Genomic DNA, 17,946 nt, shown 5'->3' on the forward strand with positions numbered 1-17,946 from the left:
CATAAAGATTGTTGTAAAAATAGCTTTAGTGTACTTAAAGATATCAGAGACTTAGGCAGGAGGGGCATAACTCAGTGGTGGAAGAGGTGTTCAGCATGTGTGAGGTTCTGGGTTCATATACCCAGCCCACCCCAACTCCCGACACATGGCCTGAAATACAGGAAGAAGTGTGTTCTGGATGAGAACGCATTATTTTGAAAAAACTGAAAAAGATTAGGAGATATTTCTTATCAAAGAGCAAGTACATTAGGAATCTATACATTATAATAGCATGGCAAAGCATAGGAATAAGCAGAGGATTAGCAGGTAAGAATATTCAGGAATATATGTATATATGCATATGCACGCAAATTTAGCAAATGTACTTCAAAGTAGTAAGTAAAAATAATTATGCTATGCAATAAATATTTGGGCAACTGGTTAACCATTTGGCAACGATTTTTAGAATTTCTTATTGAACAGTATCATTTCTAAGAATTAGTTCCAAAGAGGTTAATGAATGTCTGAACAAAAATAGTGATTATATTAATTTTTGTTTCATAGTAACTTGTGTCTCTCACAGTAGATTATTTAAGATATGTGTGTAACATGTAAACTATGGAATGCTATAGTCTGAAGAAATAGATTCATACACATGGGAATGGAAAAATATCATTAAAATGTAAAAAAAAAAATTAGGTTCTGAATCTGTGGTCATTCTTTGACCTATTTTTAAAAATACACCTATGTTCTCACACTACTTCTTTGCCTTTAAGAATATTCTTCCATCGTACCTCTTTTGTGACTGGTGTAAGAACCTATTTGAGGCCTTAGCTTTCAAGGCACTCAGGTAAACCTGTTTGAAAACCGCCATATTTGTCATGCTGTCAAAAACTTCACGTTTTTACGTTCTTGCGTTTCCAAATTACTTTTTGCTTTCTTCTGTCGATTCTAAAATCCACGAGGACAGGGACAACATATAGGTCAGTGTTCACTTCCAAGCCCAGTGACACGTGGCCAATAGCTCCCTTTATTTATTTATTATTTTCTAGATTGCAAACACCTAAGCATTTGATTTCAGCAAGCTCATTTACACCCTCAGGTAGAACTACCATCACCTCCAATTCGAGGGAGTTGGAAACAACAAAGAGGTTTGAAGCTTTAACCTTTAAGCCATTGGTCGAGTTGTGCTTCTCAGGCCTAGTACTTGGTTGGCCACTAAATTCGGTATAAGGTGATCTTTAATAAACGTAGGTTCTGCATGGAGGAAACGCAGCCTGCCACGTTTGACGATCACGTGGTGGGTATGAGGGCCGGCTTCAAACAGCTTTACCACACAGGTAAAGGCGGCCCGCGACAGCACGCGCGGAAGTTCCAAGGGCGCCATAGAGGCGGAGCGAGTTTGCGGTGGGCGGGACCGCCACTGATTGGCTGGATCCAGGCGGAAGTGGGGAGGTTCGATGGTCCGAAGACGCCAGCTTGTGACGGGGAGGGGGAGAAGGAAGGCTTCCGTAAAGGGTGCCTTTCGGTCCTTTCGCTCCCGGGGACCCTCGGAAAAAGCCCACCATATCGACCCCACGCCTAGCCCCTCCCCCAGGCTCTCTCCGCTCGATTTCGCACCGTTATGTGGGAAGCGAATCCGGTGAGTAGCCGGCGGGACGGGGCGGGCCCAGTGGGCGGGGTTGCCTGAGAAGGGCGGGGAGGCGTTCCCGGGAACTCGCCCCCGCGGTGCCTCAGGCTGGGGGTTTGCGTTCCGGGGTCGTGGCTGTCCCGCGTCGCAGGGGCCTCCTGCGGGCCGCGGACTCGCAGCTTTGAGCCGTGGGAGCGTTCGGTGGCCGCTTCTACGCTGTTGCTTTCCTTTCCCGATTGTTGATTTTACTTCCGGGGGCTTCTCTGTCTTCGCTTTTTTTTTCTCATTATTTTATATTTTGTATTCTGCTTTCCAGTTGAAGTTACTGGCTTCCGAACCTGCTAGTTCCTTTCGACCCCCGCACCCTCATTGCTCCTTCTTCTTTTTGGAGCTACAGAGCATGGAGGATCCTCTTTATGAGTTTCAGGGGATGACATTCTTAAATGTTTTCTTTTCGTGGTTAGAATCTGGAATCCTTTGTTTGCCTTCAGTAGGTCTTATGACTGCAGGAATTTTTTTTAATACTTGCCTTCATTCATTTGTTCGTTCGTTCATTCATTCATTCGTTCATTCTACCTGCCATGAATGAGGATTCAGATCTATTTGTCAAGAGTATTCAGATCTTGTTATGGGAATGTAATAGTGAGAAAAATGTACGCTGAAGTTAAAACTTCGGAGTTGATGGGCAGAATCGCATTTCAAGAAATTTGTGGACTTAGTTTGTGAAACTACCTCAGAATCTGAGTTAACCACTAATTTGACTTCAATAACCCTCTTAAGTCAATACTTGAAGTAACCCTTTTGCTTTCCCTCACAAAACCAGTAACCTACTTCCTACTTAAGTGTATTATCAGTTAAGTCTATCAGTAAATTTCCCCACATCCAAAAGCTTGTACCTGATTAGAAATGAGCCCATGGATTGGGATTCGGTCCACATTGTAGTTCCATTCCATCATGACAGTTACCAGCTAGTTTTGATTCATACACTAATACTGTCATCAGATCAGGGCAGAGGAAAGTATAGGTTTGGATGTGATTTTAGCAAAATTGGGATAGCTGTTCATACATACACTCTGTTCACTGTTAACCATTAAGCGTCATCATCAGTATCCATCTCTTACATGTGTATATGTGAATATGGAGTTGGTTTTTACCAGCCGCCCCTTTGTGTTGATTTCCCCACAACGTACGTCAGGAGTGTATATATTCTGTTCAAGGTCACATACTTCAAATCCTCTGAATTGTGTGTTCAAGTAGAGAACAGATCCTGTTGCACAAGAAATGCTTGTTGAATTCTTGACAGTGACTGGAATGCACTAAAGGTTCTCAGCTCACTCTGTTCCTCTTTCCTTCAGGATCACACTTCTGTCTGTACTGTTGGGCCATTTATACGCTGGTGAGAATTACAAAGGATCTAGTGAGTGTTTCATGTATTTGGTTTATTATAAAACTATTTTCTTGGAAAAAAAAGGGGGGGAGGGAGCACTCTTCTGTGAAATCATAGGTAAGACTTAAGTTTTGCTAAGCAAGCTGACTTTTGTTACTACTACTAATGAACACACAGCCGTGTGTTTTCTATCCCCTGATCCTCATGTGGCTGAGTTCTGTTGGTATTGGTTTGTTTTTTTTTTTTTTTTTTTTATTTTGGTTTTGGCTTTGATTGTTTACCTTTTCTTCTCCTGTGAGCACCAGAATGTTGCCAATAAACACAGCTTAGTTTTTGAAAAAAAAAATCTCATATGTTTATGGGTGTTTTGATTGCCTGTATGTTTGGGTACCACATTCATGCAGTGCCCTCGGATGCCAGAGAGGGCATTACCTTCCCTGGCATTGGAGTTAGCTGCCATGCGGGTGGTGGGACTCAAACCCTGGTCTTCTGGAAGACCTTAACCGTGGAACTCTCTCTCCAGCCTCCACAGCTTAGTTTTGATTTGACTTTCTTCATTTTTTTTTTAATAAACTTGGCATTCATGGCGTTCACTAATAATCTGTGAGTTTCTTTTGATGGACGGGGCACCTGCAAAGCTTGTCTAGTTCTGCCCAAGGAATAAAATTGCCATCGTAAGCCATGAACATCTGGGAAAATGTAAAATCCAAGTAGATAAAGCAAAGCAAACCCTAAGCACGGTGTACTTTAAATATCATTTAAATATCATTTAAATAACATTCGCATTCCTGATCAGATTATTTTTGTTATGAGAGAAGGTTTTGTTAAATGATTTTTATCTAGTTTTCCCTTGTAGATCTGGTTGTGTGTGTGTGTGTGTAACAAAAAGTTTTGGTATATATAAAACATAGACAATGAGACTTGAAAAGTAACAGACATTTAAGAATTGTCTTACTTAGGGTTTTACTGCTGTGGAGAGACATCAGAACCATGGCAACACTTCTAAAGGAAAGTGTTTAAATTGGTGCTGGCTTATGGGGTTTTAGTCCATTGTTATCTTGGGGGAAGGCATGCCAGTACACAGGCAGACATGGTGCGGGAGAGGGAGCTGAGAGTTCTACATCCAGATTGGTAGGCAGCAGAAGAGAGAGAGATGAACTGGGTCTGGCTTGAGCTTATGAAACCTCAAAACCTACCACCAGTGACATACTTCTTCCCACGGAGCCACACCTACTCTAACAAGGCCACCCTCCTAATAGTGTTGTGCCCTGTGAGCCTCTGGAGGCCATTTTCATTCAAACCACAAGGGTACACACTGTTTATTACACTGACCACATCTTTATAGAAATTGTTAAATTCTTCTAAAAGTCATTTCTGTTTATTGACTCATACAATTAATCTGAGCTAGAAGATAGATGTCCCAGACTCACACATCACAGGCTTCTTCATAGTCCTCTCTCTGCTCCCTGTTGATCCTTGGAGCAGTGATGACTTTGAGGTGTTAGTCCCCCGCTTTGTCTGCAGAACCCCACCTTTTCACTATTTTATATTCTCAGCCACTTCCCATTTCATTGGAGCTGTGATTTTTGTCTCTCATTCTATCAGGCTGCTTGAAAGATTGATCATATACCTGTCATTTTTAGCCATAGTCCATTCCTGCGGGTTGGCTGATTGAGTTTGTCAGGGTCTTGGATGCCGATTACATATTCCCCCTGAACCTTCCTCTTCATTTTCCTGAAACTGAAAGTTTCCTGAAACTTGGGGTTCTTCTGTTTCCCCCTTTCTATTTTTTGCATTTTATTTATTTGTTTATTGTTTGTTTATTGTGTATGGGTGTTTGCACATTCATACCATGGCACAGGAAAATGTCAGGACAGCTCGTGGAAGTCCATTCTCTCCTTGCACCCTGCGTGTGGCTTCCGGGGATCCAACTCAGGTTGTCAGACTTGGTGGCAAGTGCCTTTAGTGGCTGAGCCATCTTGCCTTCTGAATTTCTTCATGATGACACTTGTTTCTCAGTTGCAGTTCTGGGGTAAGCTTCATGGCCTCCTGAAACATCCCATCTCTGTTGTTGGTTGTTTGTATTTCCTCAGCACATCCTTTTCTTGGGAAGCCCCACGGTTCTCCTGTGAACAAGCCTGCTAAGGGTCATCTTTAGACATGAGTTCTCTAGCTTCATGTCCCTCTGATGATATTGAACCCTTGGTCATTAGTTCATTTCACCCAGCATGTCATCAGGAAGTGTTCCCTACATATTGAATAAACGTGATTCTGACACTTGAAGAAGGGAGTACAGTCGTGAATTAAATCAGAGCCTGCCCCGTGAGGACCTTCAGGGTATGCAGTTTGATTTGTGGGAATAAAGTGATGTCTGAGGGAGTCTGGGCTGCTGGGAAGACCTGTTGAACTAAGTTACACTTGACTAAATCATTCAAGATGGGATCATGTGAGAAAGCCAAAACAAGCAAAATGACCCAAACTCAAGAAAAGGAAAGTCAATGCCAGGTACAGAGAAAGTGCTTTCAAGACCAAAGAGGGGGGGGGGGGTTGTCATAGTTTCTGTTTTATTGCTGTGAGGAGACACCATGACCAAGACAGCTCTTACAAAAGGAAGCAATTACTTGGGGACTTGCTTACAGTTTCAGAGGTTTAATCCATTATCATCATGGTAGGGAACATGGTAGCATGCAGGCAGGTGCTGGAGCAGTAGCTGAGAGTTTTAAATCCTGATCTGTAGGGAGGGAAAAAGGGAGGGAGAGAGACAGAGAGAGAAAGACCGAGAGACCAACTGACCTGGCTTGGGCTTTAGAAACCTCAAAGTCCACCCCCAGTGACACACTTCCTCCAACAAGACCCCAATCCTTTCAAACAGTTCCACTCCCTAGTAACTAAGCAGCCAAATACAGGAGCCTAGAGGGGTCATTCTTGTTCAAACCACTGCATTCTATTCTCGGCCCCCATAGGTTTGTAGTCACATCATAATGCAAAAATGCAGTCAACCCAACATCAGCAGTCCCCATAGTCTATACCAGTCTTAACACAGTGTAAAAGTTCTGAGTCTCTTTTGAGACTCATGGCATTCTCTTAATTGTAACCCCTTGTAAAATCAAAGTAAAAAAGGAGACCACATACTTTGAATATACAGTGACGTAGGATATATGTTACTGTTCCAAAAAGGAGGAAACAGAGCATCGTGAGGAAATGCTGGACCAAAGCAAGATTGAAAGCCAGCAGAGCAAACTCCAAATTCTCCATCACTACATCTGAGGTCAAAGGGCTCTTAGGTCTCCAGTACCTTTCAGCTTTGTTGACTACATCACACTTTTCTGTCTTTGGCTAGTTCCACCCTCGGTCTGTAGCTGCTCTTGGCAGGTGTCCCATGATTCTGGCATCTTCAACATCTAAGTGTCTCCAGTGAAATGCCAACTTCACTTTCACAGCTTCACTCCGTGACTTCATGAAGAGATAGCCTTGACACACACCTGGCCTCAGGGGCTTTCCTTAGCTGAGGAGGGAGGTTCCACAAGCCCTTTCTGAATTCTCGACTCTAAAGCTAGAACCACATGGCTGAACCTCAAGTTCTGCTGCTTAGTGAGGCTGGTACTTGGCCCCACTCCTTCAGTTATATTTGCATCAGCTTTCTGTAATCGATGGATGCCTTCATTGCTTAATCTTTCACTCCTTTTCACAAATTGGAATCTTAGCTGGGTGGGGTTATTCCCAGAGGGCACCATTCCTTTTCATCGGTGTAGCATCAAGCTTTTCTTTAAGCTTTTTATCACCATGAACACTGGACTTGGCTCCAACAAAACATTCCCTGCTGCTCCTTTTCTCCTCAAACTACATTTTAGGCTTCTCTTGTCCTGCTTGCTCCTTTTCGTTATAGATCTGTGGAGAAGTGATTACTAATAACCATACATCACAGTCACTACTAGGGTATCTTAAAATCTTCTCTGCCAACACCATTAATCCAAAACTCTTCAGGTTAGCCTCAGGCAGATATTTTTTTAAAGATGAGGGCACACAGCAAAATATTCGGTAAGTATCCAAATTGCCAAAGTACCACAGTAGTCTCTAGGACATTTACTAATGTTCTTCACCTTGAAACCTCTTGAGCTAGGCCCACATTGCTTTCAGCACTATTCTCCTCAATGCTCCTACTAGGATGGCTCATTAAGTCTCAATTAAAGCATTCAGCTGCTCTTTTAATCCAAATCCCCCAAATCTACATCCCCATAACAATAAGCATGGTCAATGCTTTTGCCACAATACCCAACTCCCAGCACCAACTTCTGTCTTGGTCACTGTTCTGCTGCTGTAAAGAGTCACCATGACCAATTCAATTCATAAAAGAAAGCAATTCATTGGGGCTTGCTTACACTTTCAGAGGTTAGTCCATTATCAGGTGGGGAACATGGCAGCATGCAGGCAAGTGCTGGAGCAGTGGTTGAGAGTTTTACATCCTGATCTGTAGGCAGAAACAGAGGGAAGTTCTAGAAGGGAGAGAGAGACAGAAGCAGACTTGGCAATGGGCTTTAGAAACTTCAAAGCCCACCCCCAGTGATGTACTTCCTTCAACAAGGCCATACCTACTCCAGCTAGGCCATACTCCTAGTCCATCTAATTCTTTCAAACAGTACACTCCCTGGTGACAAAGTGACCAAGTATATGAGCCTGTGGGGGCCATTTTTGTTTAAGCCATGGCAAGGGATGGGTGGGCATTGGCACAAACATGTGGGCTATTTCCCCTGAGTCAGAAAGAACATTTTACACAAATACTCACAGGTTGTGTGAAGATGGGTGTCCTGAATGGTGTAGCTTGGTCTCCAGGATCCTAGGAATAACACAGCTGTCTCTGTAGTCTTGACATTCTTATAATTATTCTTATGTTATTTAGTTAAGCTTAGAGGCTAACCTGGACTTGCTGAGACTCAGAACAAAGTAGTTGTTACGAAACAGAAGCCCTGGATCAGGAGCACCAAAACAACAGCAGAAGAACATACGCAGTGACATTGTGTGGCTGGTGCCTTGCTGAATAGGGTTGCACTTGGATTATCTAGTACTTTGGTTTTGCAAGAATTGTTAAATAATTATCCTGATCTATGTGCATCATTATACTAAGGTTCAAAGCTCAGTAAAATTTCCAAGTACAAGCCCATGTTTGAAATCTAGAACTTTCTAGTTCTAGAACATTGACTGGTTCCAGAATATAGGATATTATTGAGTGGAAAAGGACCTGTGAGGAAAGACCCTGGAAGTCAGGGGTTAAGGAAGAATTCCTCATTTATAAACAACCCCAGACTTACAAGTGGTACAACACTCATGTTTCTAGAACATTTTTCTAGTGATCTGTCACATGATCATGTGATGTGTCTGTCTGCAGGATTAGTATGACAGATTCAGAACAACACCAAAGAGCCTAACAGTCCTCGGTGTAGGAAGGGTGACAGATTTAGGCTGCAGGCAGAAGACTTGGTGGGTGATAGAGATTTGAAGCAATGAGTGGCCAACTGGCTGAGTCTGACCCACTGAGTCTGAAAGGCTAATGCTAAAATCTTTGGTTTATGCAATTCATACTCCACATCTAAATCTTCTGTTCCAATAACCTTTGTTAGCATTTGCTTATCTTTTGATCCAGCAACCCGTTGATGATTGTGAGGGTTTATGATTATGCCTTATGGGTTTTCAGTGTGATGGAGAAAGACAGACCTAACATAAATATTCACAGATAAACCCTAAGTCCAGCTGTGAAGGAAAAAGAATGACAGGGTGGAAAAAGCTCAGGGGTAGGCTGGGGAATCAGGGAGGGTATCCTGTGAGTGTGGTGACTTTTAGAGACACTGATCAAGAGCTGATCAGATGAAGGTTGCCTGGGAGGTAGAGCAGTGGAGAGAGCACATGAGAAGCCCTTGAGGCTGAATGGAAGAGGACCCTTGAGAACCAGTTAAGTCTCTGAGGCTGGAACACAGGGAAACAGGAAGGGGGCCCAGTAAGAGGAAGCCACGCTGTACCTGGCTCTGTGGAATGTGATTGGAACTTTCAACTTCATGTTGAACAAAAATGAAACAGCTAATCAGTTTTCCCTGAGGTAAAATGGTAGTTCTATTTATCATCTTGGTTATTAGTTTGACATACCTGGGAAGAGGGGACCTCTTCCATCAGATTGATCTGTGGGGCACTTTTTGATTGCTAATTGATAGAGGATCAGTCCACTGTGGACTATACTGTCCCTAGGCAGGTGGGCCTGGGCTGGGAGCCTGGGAGCAAGTCAGCCATTCTTCCATCATTTCTGCTTCAGGCTCTTGCCTTGTCTTCCCTCAGTGATGGACTGTAAGCTGTGAGGTGAACAAACCCTTTGCTCCCCAAGTTGCTTTTGATCGTGGTGTTTATTGAAGTATAGAAACCAAACTGGGACAAATAGGGAGAGGTGGCTTGTTCAATCCAGGTGTGGCCTGACGTAATCATAAGGGCCCTTCTAAGTTCAGGACGGGAGCAAAGAAGCGCTGGGACAAGGAACAAGGCAGAGTCAAGGAGGCACAGTGCTGGCTAAGGAGGAAAGGGAGGCGCAGCAAGCCAAGGCTGTTGGCTTAGCTTCTTAAGTTGAAGAATCTTGTTTTAAGCCATGAAGCTTGTATTAAGCTTTCCCAGGAACAGCAGAACATGAACAGGGAAGAGCCAAGAGGCTGTTAAAGACGGTTCAGAGGCTCTACCACAGGGCAGAGTATCAGAGGCTCTACCACGGGGCAGAGTATCAGAAGTTCTACCACAGGGTAGAGAACCAGAGGCTTTACTGTGGAGCATAGTGTCAGAGGCTCTACCACAAGGCAGAGTTTTAGAGACTCTCCCAGGGAGCAGAGTAGAGGAGAAAATGTTTTGTACTAGGTAGGTGGTGTTGGGATGACAGAAAGAGAAATGGAGGGATTCAAGCTATACTTTGTATGATGTATGCTAGGAATTGAATCCAAGGCCAGTGCTGTACCACTGAGCTGTGTCTTCAGCCCAGGAGTTTTAATATGATTTGGATTAAGTCATACTGTGTTCCTCAAAGGTTCATGTATTAAAAGCTTGGTCCCCTAGGTGAAGCTATCACTGTCTAGGACAGTGGTTTTCAACCTGTGGGTCAGGACCCCTTTGGAGATCACATATCAAATAGCCTGAATATCAGACATTTATATTATTATTCATAGCTAATTATAGTTATGAAGTAACAGCAAAATTTTATGGTTGGAGGTCACTACAACATGAGGAACTATACTAACGGGTTGCAGCATTGGGAAAGGTCTAGGGATTGATTGGATTTTCTCTGCCAGTTAAAGAATTAAAAGCCAAGAAGAACCTGGAGTTCAACATGTAGTACAAGGGAAAGTCTGACACAGCAGAAAGGAGCAGACACAATCAGTGGTAAAGAAAACTTTAATTAGTGGTGCAGAAACACACGTGCAGCCAGCACACAGACCCCACAAAGTAGAGGGGTCCTCAGGAAGCCAGAGCCTGTTGCTTAGGGCTGGGCTGTTAAAGACCTTGAAGAGTCTTCTCTAATTTGGGGTTCATAAAATTTGAAGAGAGACATGGTGGCTGAATGGCCTACAACAGTGTGTACCGTGTCCTGCTGGCCTTGAACTTGTTGAATCAGTCCCTCACCAGGAGCCATGGGTGGGAGTAAAACCAACAAGGCCTTGTCTTAAGCGAGGGTGAGAAAGAAGTTGCCATCTTGGAAATTCTCCATCTTTATTACATTGTTATGGTTCCTCTACCTACATGTCTGCCCATTTAAGGAGTCCGCCTCCTAGCCCCTTAATGCTATTGGGACATAGTGGTACTTTAAGAGGCAGAGCTTAGTAGGCGTTTCTTAGATCACTGTGGGTATGGAGAAGTTCCCACAAGCCCCTTGAGGTCTTGCAAGAAAGGATCAAGCCTGATTCTACCTGTCCTTTCTGCTTCTCGTTGGGATGCTTGCTTGTTCTTGGAGGTGCTTTCATCATTGTCACCTGCCACCACCATGAGCCAAGAGGCACTGTGCCATTGAACCTTCTGAACCCTGAGCTTGTAGCCAGTCAGTTATATGTGCCCATGTGGCATCAAGTACTAAAGTCACGAAGGGAGCTGGAAATTGAAATAGAAGTTTTAGCCCCTAAGCTCCTGGGAAAAGCGTTCTGTAAATGTTTGCACTCCTGCAAATACCAGCATTATGCATGTGGATGTGTTGTTATTATTGCCATTTGGCTTTGTTTTGAGAAAGGATCTCTGGAGCCCGGGCTGGCCTCAGACCTGTGGCAATCCTCCTGTTTCAGTTTCTCAAGTTCTGTGTTTACATATGTGTTGTATTCTATTTGGTCTAGATTAGCATTTTTACATTTTAGATAATAAAATTCACTTAATATTTTCATGATTGAAAAAGGCATTTTTGCAGACTCTTATAACGTCTCTGTATCTAAGCTCGAGGTATAGGTTAGACTCAGATGCTTTGATTTTTTCCTCCTACTGAGTATTTTACTAAATTTAAAAAGTACCATGCCCTTAGTGCCAGTTGTTGAGACTTATATTTGCTTGCTCTGTGAGGTTTTTTGGACTGAAGATCAAACACAGCTTGAGATGCCGTGGGAAGATTTTTCCCTGAAGACTCTTTCTAGTGCTCTGTCAAACCAAACAGTCTTACAGTATTAAACAGCTCTGGCTGTGCTTTGAGCACAGGAGCAGATGGGTTCTTCAGTCATCTTTTGGCTGCCTCAGTGCCAGGAAAAAGTGAAAACTGGGGTAGGGTCTGAAAAACCAGTCTCGTCTCAGCATTGGAGTATTGGGGGTCTGGACGTGGAGCTCACTGGTAGAGAACTTGCCTGAGAGTCACAAGGCCCCGAGTCTCTAAAACTACATAAACTGGACATGGTGCTACATGCCTGTAGTTCTCGGGCTGGCGGGGTGGAGGCAGAAGGATCAGAAGCCCACGGTTGTCCTTTTACAATATAGTGAGTTTAAAGCTAGTCTGAACTGCATAAGATCCTGTCTTTTAAAATGGAGTATTTGGTCCTTGAAGTTGTAGGTTGGGGTTCTTTTAAGCTCTATATGCCACTGAAAGAGAACTCACTGTATGCAAGAGAGGTGATTTCAGCTTGTCTCTGTCATGGTCTGGAACTTGAGGAAGTGAGCTTTGCAGTGTCTGCCTTGAGAGAAGCACAGGAGCAGGTCCGAGGTGTGCGCCTCCTTACACCCGTTTTTCCAGATATTTATGCCTGGGCTGTATTGTCTGCTTTCCCTGGAGACGTGGAGCTTCACAAAGGTCAGCCACATGGGCACTGGGATCCAGTGATTCTCAGCAGAAGTCCTGCCTCCTCAGCTCTGGTGACTGCATGGCTGGAGTGTTTTCTGAGAAGCAACTGTGTGCTGTGTTCTGGGAAGGGACACTGAAGCTCGCATATGCTTTTGTCTAGACTTACACCTGTAACTTCAACAACTTCTGAGTCCTAGAAAATCATTGACCCTAAAACAGGAATGCCTCAGAGATGCAGGAGACATCTGAAAACAAGATCCAGCTGTGTAGCCCAGGCTGACTCTGAGCTAATCCTCCTCCTCCTTCCAGTATCCCTAATGCTGAAATTACAGGGAAGTGCTACAGTGTGTGGGTGCGGATGTACATCTCAGTGAAAGACACAGCGCTTCTCCTTAAGGTCAAGAACAGAGTGCGGTGCCCTTTCCTGCTTGGGAATTACGTTAGAAGTTCTAAGGTAAGAAAGCAAGACAGGCAAAGGAAGAGGTGCCCCCGTGCTAGGAGAAGGAAGTAAAGCCCTCACGTGCCTTTCTCAGCCTGGGCCCCGTTGTGAGGCAGTACCTCTGTTAACTCACTGCAGCGTACCTGCCGTGCCTGCCAGGTGTCTTCAGCTGTGCTGGCTGCTCTTCCTGGTGGCTTCACTCTGTGAGTCAGTCCCTCTAGGAAGTTTCCCATGTTGGCTATTAACACCTTTCAAATCCAGAATCTCTAGTTCTCATAGTCCCCATTGTCGTTGTCGTTGTATCTGCGTGCCACTCCAGAGTACTTGAGAGCCGAGTCATTGGGAAAAGGATCAGCTTTATTCAAGGCCAGGGCCCTGAGAAGAGGGGCTGACCCTTGAGTTATATGAGCAGATGGTTATAAGGAGGGAAAAGGGCTCATGGGGGACGACCCTTCAGTTACACGAGCAGATGGTTATCAGGAGGGGAAAGGCTCAAGCGGCTTTGTTCTTTGCTCTGGCCGGATCCTGACAGTCAGTCAGCCTTCACCCTCAGGACCGGTTCCAGTAACTCCTCAGACAAACACTATTTCCTGCCATTTAAAAAGCAGGGCAGTTTACATGCTTTGTGTCAGCGCATGCCCAGATGTTCTCTAAAGGCCACCAGATGTTTGGGGTTCCATAAATCCCAAGGCAGTGTTACTGTTTTAGTTGCTTAGGTGTGACTTTTCTTCAGAATTTAGAATGGTAGACAAGGGAGAGGACATGACCCTGCAAAGGGCAATCCCCAAAGAAAGGGCTACTGTTGCACTTATGTCTTTTCTTTAACTTTACATAGGTAATAGACAAAGTCTCTTTTTGTAGTCCAGGCTAACCTGGAATGTGCTTTGTAGCCCAGGTTGGCCTTAAACTTTCCAACTTTGTGCCTTGGGCTCAGAGACTTGCCACCATGTATAGTCACCATCTCTTTAGGGGTAGTCCCTGTTTGGTAAGACATTTTCATCATTAATTGCCCTATTTCTAGTTACATGTCTTATACATTCTTGTGCATGTGTGTGAATGTGTGAGAGTGTGTGTTAGTGTAGTCCTGGGTATTCAGTGAAAGTAATTAAATGGTTTATTTTGAGACAGAGCCTCCCTATGCAACCAGGGCTGGCCTTGAGCTCATGATCCTCCTGCCTCCGCCTCCTGAGTATCGGGATCACAGGCAAATAACCTCACGTCTGAACCCTGTTGTATTCGATTAGTTCTGACCTCTCCTAGTGGCCGCTGGAGTTTGGGCCCCATCACCGTGTGTGGCTTAGATACTTGGCTGAACTTACTGTATGAGTGCAGCTTCCCTCATACTGTCCTTGCTGAGCCAGCATTGCAGGTTGAGCTTGGCTCAAGTCCCCTAGGCAGTCGGGTGTTTACTCCTTACTTTGGTTGTGTGTGGCCGGGAGACTGGTCTTGTGGTTGAGTGAGGATTTTGTGGGCTGTGTGTGGGGTGCTATATTACTGTTTACCCAGGAAGTAGTTTCATGAGGTTTCCTTTTGGATTACTCCCAAGAGGCCCTAGTCCTGGGATTACTCTGTGTGTGTGTGTGTGTGTGTGTGTGTGTGTTTGTGTGTGTATAAACCCTGGGTATTCAGTCTTCCACAATGCTGAGGGTGACTGAGCTACATGTTTAATTGTTGTATGAAAATGGCGTAACAAAACCCATTGGTTTGTAAGCTAACTTGTAAAGTTAACCCTTGGGGATGATGAAGTGGCCTCAAGAGCCCTGCTGCCAAGCTTGGTGATCTGAGTTGGATTGCTGGGATCCACATGGTGGAAGGAGAGAAATGGCTCTTGAAAATTGTCCTCTGACATCCACACATGAGACATGACACACAAGTGCAGGCAGGGCACACAGATACGTGCATAGCACATACTACGTAAATAGCAACAACAACAAAAGAACAATCAACCCCTGCTGCACAGCTTTGCCCATGGGTCAGAACAGCTTCCTTTGTACTCAGTGTTTATCCAAGTGATGATGAAGCCCTTTGCCTACTTGTGTTTCCTCCTTTGTAGATGGGCATAGATACCACGTAGGCGCATCTTCAGGTCTGTCCAGTATCTTGCTCCATTCTTTCCTAGATGAGTACAAGCCTGGAACTCTTAAAGTCCTTCTGTCTCCATCAGTGACTGCTCTAAGAGGGCCCTGTCCTGCTCTCTCCTCTCCTCTGTCAGATCTGATGAGTCTACCGTTGTGCTTCTTCCACACCTCGCTTTCTTTGGTTTTCATGAAGCTGTTCAGTTTCTCAGAATGCCCTTAGTCTTGGAGTCTTCTGCTCTTTCTTTCACATATAGCTGCTCCTTCAGGCAGAGATGTAGACTTCTGTCCTTGTGTTCATTTGCCCTTGGGAAGGGTTCCCATGTCATTTCGCCTGCAGCTGAGTGGGGAAGCCTCTTTTCTAATAGTGACATTGTAGTCCTTGAGAAGGCAGTAGGTGAGAGAGCTAGCAGCTTCTCACCATTCTGGCTTCCTCTTCTTGGCATGGAACTTTACCCAGGGAGCCAATTGGACTGGTGATGGTCAGGGTACAGTGTCTCTGGGTCCCTCATTTAAACAGATCTTGCACCATTTGTGTGAACTAGGAGAGGGAGTTTTTCTTTTGTTGTCTCTCTGAAATAGAGCTGTCTCATGGACTGGGGAGATGACTAGCACTGACAACCCAAACCGCCCTTCCTCAGTCTGGAGGGACAGAGGCCCCATCGTTGGCTGAGCACAGAGGAGCCAGCAGGACAGATGGACGTTCATTTTCTTGTGTGTATTCCATCACTTGTGGAACCTCCTGAGCATACTCAGAGTTAAATGAGTTTGAAAACATACTAGTTGAAAAGCTGATCTTTTGGGAAAGGATCCCCTTCCAGAGGTCCTTACCACCCCTTAGCAGCGTTTAGTAGCAGTTTTTGGAGACACATGCATATGCATGCTTGCTTTCTCTGTCTCTGTCTCTGTCTCTGTCTCTGTCTCTGTCTCTGTCTCTGTCTCTGTCTCTGTCTCTATCTCTGTCTGTTTGTGTGTCTGTCTGTCTCTGTCTTGATGACCTGAGTTCCATTCCTGAGACCCACATGGTGAAAACAGAGAACTGATGTCCACAAGTTGTCTAATGACCTCCACACATGTGCCATGGCATGTGTGTGCTGTGATTCATGAATGCCTACATATATGCAATAAGTAAACAAATGTTACTTTGTGTATGTACACAGAAGTGTGTCTGTTTTGAGACAGTGTCTCCCAACACACTTGCCTTGAACTTGTCTTTTCCTGTGTTAGCCCCACAAATCCTGGGAATTGTGCTGTGAGCCCCATGATACCAAGTGCTGATTCTTCTTTATAGAGAGGCAAAAATGCTGTTATTGCCAAGTGTGGCTTCCTTAAGGATGCTCATGTTGCTAAAACAACTCGCATTTGTAGTAACATTCATATTAGAAGTAATCAGGCCAGAATGCAACATTATGTCCCGGGAGATGGACCAGGATTTGACTTGAACTCATCGCCCTGTTGCTTTTCAGTTGCTTGATTCAGATGGCGTGTACCCAGGTGCTATGAATACAGATGGGTGGCCTTGGAGACAGGCTCCACCAGTTTGCACATTTGAAAATGGGAAAGATGCTTTGCCACGTGATGATAGCTGTTTCTTCTTTGCAGCCTTCTGCACAGGAAGTGTCATTTTCTCACAGTTAGGAACAGGAAAATCAGGCCAGATGTGGCATTGTAATTGAACTGGCCCATTCATCTATCATGCATTAAGTGCCGCCTTTGTGTTGGATGGTTTGCATATGTTCTTTTGATTACCTGTAGACATGTCCTAACTAGAGCTGTTGTTACTATGGTGACAGCATTCTAAATTATTTTATTTAAGCCAAATTATACAGAATAGCCATTCCTTTGTAGAGGAAACTCACTATAAAAGATGCTAAGGGTTTTATGGGATGAAGTGAATTATTTGAAAGAAAGCTAACACATATGTGAAGCTTGGCAGCAGAGGAGTCAAGGACTAGCTGTTGGTGGAAATGAGACCATGGGGTAGGCACCTGGAGGGAGACAGAATTCTATCAGGCCTCAAAGGCTTCTTTAATCTTCAATGTACTGTACACTCTGTGATTCTAGACAAAATAATCATATTATTTTCTGCTTTGTACTTTCCCTGATTTTAATTGGAAAATAATGACCTCTCTCTCCTATACATATGGCTGTGGAGGAGAATGTAGTAGAATTGTAACCAAGAATTGGCCTAGCCAGTCAAAGCTATTTATGGCAGGGAGTTCCCTTCCCTTTGTCCCTCCGTCTGTCCGTCCGCCCCTCTCTCCCTCCCTCCCTCCCTCTCTCCCCCTCCTGTTTCAGTATGTTCCTCAGGTTAACCTTGAACTCCTGGACTCATGTCTTACCCCAGCCTCAATAGCTGGGACATGGGCTACGGTGGCTGGCTTGTAGACCGGCCTGCCATGACAGTTCAGGCACAGAGTCATAGGGCAGAGCACACACTGTGTTGTAGCCACGGGAGGGAACCTTTCTGTTAACCCTGTCCCTTTTCTCATAGAGAAAATACTGAACCTGTAGCCCAGTATGATCTTAGCTATTTGCTTCTAGCTTGTGTTTCCAGGTTTTCAGAGTAATTTCTAAACACAAACTAAACCAGCCCCCACCCCTGGCTTTCTTTCTCCATCTCCTGCAGTGAAATGGCCAAACGGGGTGAACAGTGCTGGAAGAAGAAAGCAGAAGTGTGCAATAGCTAACGGGAGAGTGGAGTTCACAGTTTAGGTCATTGTCTTTATTATCTGGCCAAGACACATAAGGTAAATGGTTCATTCTAACCTGAAGCCCCCAATCCCAGGCCATTCTGTGTTTTCATTTCTTAGCAGCTGATCAACTTTGAAGTCACTAAGGAGTGACAACAAGGACATAATCAGAAAAGTGATCTTGGAGTATTTCTAGGCATGAATAAAAAAATTAAACTAAACGAGCCCCCTTCCAAGAGCCCAGGGACTCACAGTAAGCAGCACAATGAGCAGCACATTGAGCACAGTGAGCAGCACAGTGAGCAGCACAGTGAGCAGCACAGTGAACAGCACAGTGAGCAGCACAGTGAGCAGCACAGTGAGCAGCACAGTGAGCAGCACAGTGAGCACAGTGAGCAGCACAGTGAGCAGCACAGTGAGCAGCACAGTGAGCAGCACAGTGAGCACAGTGAGCAGTACAGTGAGCAGCACAGTGAGC

General features: G+C 44.6%; 1 protein-coding gene and 1 long non-coding RNA gene across 12 annotated transcripts in view; one reads left to right on the forward strand and one right to left on the reverse strand.

Moving 5' to 3' along the window:
* The window catches only part of Parp11 (poly(ADP-ribose) polymerase family member 11), a 52,554-nt gene that overhangs the window by 5,311 nt on the left and 29,297 nt on the right, over positions 1 to 17,946 (forward strand). For 6 of the 11 annotated variants that reach the window (XM_029478421.1, XM_029478424.1, XM_021164586.2 and 3 more), the window contains one exon: positions 17,405 to 17,525. The gene's annotated coding sequence lies outside the window, so the exon portion shown is untranslated. Of the gene's footprint in view, positions 1 to 1,422; positions 1,622 to 2,964; positions 3,027 to 17,404; positions 17,526 to 17,946 lie in introns of those variants that run through there. The other 5 variants (XM_029478427.1, XM_029478426.1, XM_021164585.2 and 2 more) reach the window with 4 other exon arrangements.
* LOC115031304 lies at positions 4,319 to 5,667 on the reverse strand. The gene is made up of 2 exons (XR_003836922.1): positions 5,634 to 5,667; positions 4,319 to 5,122 (listed from the first exon to the last, which is right to left on the reverse strand). It is a non-coding gene; the product is annotated as an uncharacterized LOC115031304 (long non-coding RNA).

This window comes from Mus caroli, chromosome 6 (genome assembly GCF_900094665.2).
Source record: "Mus caroli chromosome 6, CAROLI_EIJ_v1.1, whole genome shotgun sequence".
Classification (NCBI taxonomy): Eukaryota; Metazoa; Chordata; class Mammalia; order Rodentia; family Muridae; genus Mus; species Mus caroli.